This window comes from Rhinopithecus bieti, unplaced genomic scaffold (genome assembly GCF_001698545.2).
Source record: "Rhinopithecus bieti isolate Rb0 unplaced genomic scaffold, ASM169854v2 scaffold_10088, whole genome shotgun sequence".
NCBI classification, from domain to species: domain Eukaryota; kingdom Metazoa; phylum Chordata; class Mammalia; order Primates; family Cercopithecidae; genus Rhinopithecus; species Rhinopithecus bieti.
This window is the reverse complement of record NW_016806409.1, coordinates 241,800-247,576: the sequence shown is the minus strand read 5'-3', so window position 1 is coordinate 247,576 and position 5,777 is coordinate 241,800.

The following is a 5,777-nucleotide window of genomic DNA, read 5'->3' as shown; positions in this document are numbered from 1 at the left end:
CCTCTCCATCTCTTTAAAAAAAAAAAGATGGTGCACTTTTTGGCTTCAGCTGCTGCAGCCACTGGGCAGCCTCCCCCATTCTCTAAGCAGGACAGACTGGTCTCTAGAAACTGCCTTCAATCATCCTTTTTTCTCTCTCTCTCTCACTGTCGCCCAGGCTGGAGTGCAGTGGTGTGATCTCAGCTCACTGCAACCTCCGTTTCCTGGGGTTCAAGCAATTCTCCTGCCTTTGCCTTCTGAGTAGCTGGGATTATAGGCACACGCCACCACGCCCAGCTGATTTTTGTATTTTTAGTAGTAGGTTTTGCCATGTTGGCCAGGCTGGTCTGAAACTCCTGACCTCAGGCGATCTGCCCGCCTCGGCCTCCCAAAGTGTTGGTATTACAGGCGTGAGCCACAGTTCCCAGCCCCTTCAATCGTTCTTGATTTATTTTTTTAACCCAGCTGCTAAGGGGGCTACATGGCTGGACTGAGGAGAGCCAAGGGGTTGAGCTGGAAACTCTGGGAATGGACCTGAGATGTTCAAGCCACAGACCTGTTCTCTCTTAAGAAAAAGCAGCTGTGCTTCCAGGAGCCTCTAGGGGGAGGAATGAAGCCATGAAACCACACAAGCTGGGGAAGGGGAGGGCACTGCCTCAAAACTTCTGCAAATCCTGAGCTCACTCAGTGCACAGCAGCCTGCAGGCAGGGCTGGTCTGTCCCCTCTGCGTCTGGGGCTCCTCCTGATGCCTGTCCTGCCTCCTGGCCCTGCAGCAGCGCCTTGCCCAGTGGTCTTTTATTTCTTCCTCTCCCTAGGCCCTTCCCACAAGCAAGTTCTAGCTCCCAGCCTCATGTTTTCAGGCGTCGCCTCAAGTTCAGCCCCTCAGTGCAATGCCTTAAACCTGAATCAACTCAGCCTCTCACCCGGTGTTTCTTCCTCTGACCATATCCCTTCTGCCCCGCTGCCGGAATGATCTAAAATGGTTAATTCCCTTGCTTTAAAACTTCTGCTGACTTCCAATACCTATTCTTTCCTTTTATTTTTTTAAATAGGGCTCCAAATCCTGGCCTCAAGCAGTCCTCCAAAGTTGGCCTCCTGAATTGCTGGGATTATAGGTGTGAGCCACTGCACCCGGCCTGCCCTTTTCAACTAAGCCCCCAATTCCTTGGTTTGACCCCATGCCACTCACGTAGGATAGGCATCCTCATCACACACGGCTCCCCACAACTGTTCCCTGTCAGGCCATTCCCTTAGCTCAGAATTCCCTCAACCCCTTCCCGAGGATCTACCCCTAAGGTCACCTGCTCTGAGGTCTCTGCGGCAACTCGTTGCCCGACTCCTATAGTTCCAGCCGCTGCCCAGTTTGCACTCCTGAAGGAATCAGGGGCATGCTGTAAAACACCTATCCGTGCTGTTGATGTGGGTCTGCCATGCTGGATGTGGGCTCCAGAGCAGGCCCTGGCACAGTCCGAGCACTTGGCTTATGGCACGCGGGCCTTTTATGTGTAGCGCATTGAATGAAGGTCCCTATTCTCTGCCAGAGCAAACACTTGTCCATCCACCTGCCTGCCCAAGTGGGTGGCAGCAGCCTGGGCTTTTTCTGGCACTGCCCTTACCCCCCTGTTCACCCATTCTCTGCCTGGACCCAGCCTATTGGTGGCATTCCAGGGTGGGGGATTCCAGAAGAGGAATGAGATCATACAAAGCAAAGCTTCGAGGTTCTCAGAGAAAGGCACCTCTATAAATGCAGCCGAGATTAACCCTGTTGGCACCCATTCGGTGTGTTAATTGCCCCGCCAACGACCTGGCTGGGCACCCACAGCTGGGTTCCCAGGGTTGAGAATCTGGCAAGGCTGGGTGGGACCAAGAGGGATGAAGGCAGGTGGGCGTCCGCTTCCTCCCTGAGGCACACAACAGTCATAGCCTAGCCTCTCCCCTGCCTTCTTGCCACACAGGCCTGAAGGAGCTAGGTACCCTAACAGCTCAGTCCCGAGATACCACTGTATTCAGTCCCCTTGTCTGTAGCGTTAGCTTCCTGAGGGCAGAGAAAGGAGGCCTTGACTTCAACCTGGAGGGAAAAGGGCCAGGTGATCAGATGCCCAGCCTGCCTTCTGGGAGCTCAGAGCCTGTGGGGGGTGGTGAAGCACATGAGAAGCCAGGAGGTGAGCGTGGGATTGATCAGGACTGAGCAGGGAGACAGGGGCTCATGGGTATCGAGAATGGGGAACAGGCCCAAGGCACAGGGGGGCTTTTATTTTTTTAGAGATGAGATCTCCCTATGTTGTCCAGGCTGGTCTCAACCTTCTAGGCTCCAGCGATTCTCGCACCTCAGCCTCCCAAGTGGCTGGGACTACAGTTGCATGCCGCCACTCCCAGCTGTGGGGGTTTAGGTGCAGGAAGATCCCATTGTAGATGGGGAGTTAGCAGGGAGTGGAAGGTGGGAGAGAAAGAAGTGCATGGTAGGTTCAGGTAGAAAGACCCAATGGGGCCGGGCGCGGTGGCTCACGCCTGTAATCCCAGCACTTTGGGAGGCCGAGGTGGGCGGATCACGAGGTCAGGAGATCGAGACCATCCTGGCTAACACGGTGAAACCCTGTCTCTACTAAAATACAAAAAATTAGCCGGGCGAGGTGGCGGGCACCTGTAGTCCCAGCTACTTGGGAGGCTGAGGCAGGAGAATGGCGTGAACCTGGGAGGCGGAGCTTGCAGTGAGCCGAGATCGCACCACTGCACTCCAGCCTGGGTGACAGAGTGAAACTCCCCCCAAAAAAAAAAAAAAAAGAAAGACCCAATTGGAATGTGAAGGGACCAGGGTGCAGGGGAATTAGCCCCCTCTTGCCCTGACCTTGTGGCACAGAAGCCTTCTAGAACAGGGCCCTGCTGTAATCAGCAGGTAAGTGAACATGGAGTTCTCAAAGCACTTACTCACTTCAGCCTTAAGACTGGGATCCAGTGGGGCGCTGTGGCTCACACCTGTAATCCTAGCACTTTGGGAAGCTGAGGTGGGAAGGATCACTTGAGCCTGGGAGTTCAAGACCAGTCTGGACAACACAGCAAGACCCATCTCTATAGAAAAATTTTGTTAATTAGCTGGGCGTGGTGGCACCCACCAGTAGTCCATTACTTGGGAGGCTGAGATAGGAGGATTGCTTGAACCTAGGAGATCGAGACTGCAGTGAGCCATGATCACACCACTACACTGCACTCCAGTTTGGTGAAAGAGTGAGACCATGTCTCTAAAAACAACAACAAAAAACTGGAATCCATGGGATCAGTCTCTTTGGGAAAAGGAGATTAACGCTTTCCCCGCAGAGGAGTGCCAAGCCCATGCCCATGGAAGGCCTCTGTCTCCTAGCTGCTTAGTGCAGGCTGAGCCTAAGACAGGAGGGGCTGGCAGTCACACAGGGCTATTTTTTTTTTTTTTTTTTTTGGAGACAGTCTCACTCTGTCGCCCTGGCTGGAGTGCAGTGGCACGATCTCGGCTCACTGCAACCTCCGCCTCCTGGGTTCACGCCATTCTCCCACCTCAGCCTGGGGAGTAGCTGGGACTATAGGTGCCCACCACCATGCCTGGCTAATTTTTTTGTATTTTTAGTATTTTTGTATTTTCACCATGTTAACCAGGATGGTCTCTATCTCCTGATCTCGTGATCCTCCCATCTCAGCCTCCCAAAGTGCTGGGATTACAGGCATGAGCCACCACGCCCAGCCTGCTATTTATTATTTATTTACTTATTCAAGAAACAGCATCTCACCACCTTGCCCAGGCTGGGCTTGAACTCCTGGGCTCAAGTGATCCTCCCACCTTGGCCTCCCAAAGTGCTGGGATTATAGGCGTGAGTCTCCACGCCTGGCCCAAACTGGGCTCTTTAACCTGCTTCCTCTTGCCCATGAGTTGGGAGAGTTTTCCCAACTCTCCTTCCAGAAAGGAAAACAAGGTTGGCAACTTGGTATTAGACCTTTTACACTCCACCCATGCCCCTTGTAGTCTGAAAAGTGGTACAGAGAAGCCACAGCAACGGCCGGGCGCGGTGGCTCACGCCTGTAATCCCAGCACTTTGGGAGGCCAAGGCAGGCGGATCACGAGGTCAGGAGATCGAGACCATCCTGGCTAACACAGTGAAACCCCAACTCTACTAAAAATATAAAACAATTAGCCGGGCTTGGTGGCGGGCGCCTGTAGTCCCAGCTACTCGGGAGGCTGAGGCAGGAGAATGGCGTGAACCCGGGAGGCGGAGCTTGCAGTGAGCTGAGACTGTGCCACTGCACTCCAACCTGGGCGGCAGAGCGAGACTCCATCTCAAAAAAAAAAAAAAGCCACAGCAACGAAGAGTTGCTTGGCAACAAAATTAAGTAGTTTGAGATCATGTCCCAAAGTGTAAAATACCTGTGAGTCCATGCTGATATAAATGGATGAATCAATAAATGAGGGAGAACAGGCAAATCTCCCACGCAGAAGAATTCCAAATAAACTGTGTAGATATTCTGCCCTTAAGGAGGTAGAACACAATTCCCCAATTCTTAAATGTGGGCTCCACACAGAGACTTCCTTCCAAAGGGTCCAGTACAGAAAGAAGAAAAAGGAGTAACTTTACAGTGGAGAAACCTGGCAAAGCTTACTTCAGTCAGGTGATCAAAGTCAGCATGAACCCTTGATAAGATGTGGCAAGAATGGCACCTGACCTCTGGTCTTCCTCTCCAAAACCCAGAACCCCAGTCTAATCATCTAATCATTAATGGTTCATCAACTGTGACAAATGTACCATACTAACATAAGGTGTCAATAATAGGGGAGACCACACCTGTAATCCCAGCCCTTTGGGAGGCCAAGGCAGGAGGATCACAGGAGTTTGAGACCAGCTTCGGCAACAATAGTGAGACCTTGTCTCTACGAAAAATTTAAAAATTTGCCAGCCATAGTGGTGCTGCCTGTAGTCCCAGCTACTTGGAAAGTTGAGGCAGGAGGATTGCTTGAGCCCATTAAGGTCGAGGCTGCAGTGAGCTATGACTGTGCCACTGCACTCCAGCCTGGGTGACAGAGAGAAACCCTGTCTCGAAAAAATTGCCGGGCACGGTGGCTCACGCTTGTAATCCCAGCACTTTGGGAGGCTGAGGTGGTTGAATCACCTGAAGTCAGGAGTGTCAGACCAGCCTGGCCAACGTGGTAAAACCTCATCTCTACTAAAAATACAAAGATTAGACTGGGCGCAGTAGCTCACGTCTGTAATCCCAGCACTTTGGGAGGCCAAGGCAGGCAGATCACCTGAGGTCAGGAGTTAAAGCCCAGCCTTGCCAACATGGTGAAACCCTGTCTCTACTAAATATACAAAAATTAGCTGGGCATGGTGGCAGGCGCCTGTAATTCCAGCTACTTGGGAGGCTGAGGCAGGAGAATCGCTTGAACCCAGGAAGCAGAGGTCACAGTGAGCCAAGAACACACCATTGCACTCCAGCCTGGGTGACAAGAGTGAAACTCCATCTCAAAAAAAAAAAAAATTTGGCCGGGCGCGGTGGCTCAAGCCTGTAATCCCAGCACTTTGGGAGGCCGAGACGGGCGGATCACGAGGTCAGGAGATTGAGACCATCCTGGCTAACATGGTGAAACCCCGTCTCTACTAAAAATACAAAAAAACTAGCCGGGCGAGGTGGCGGGTGCCTGTAGTCCCAGCTACTTGGGAGGCTGAGGCAGGAGAATAGCGGGAACCCGGGAGGGGGAGCTGGCAGAGAGCAGAGAACCCGCCACTGCACTCCAGCCTGGGCGACAGAGCGAGACTCTGTCTCAAAAAAAAAAAAAAAA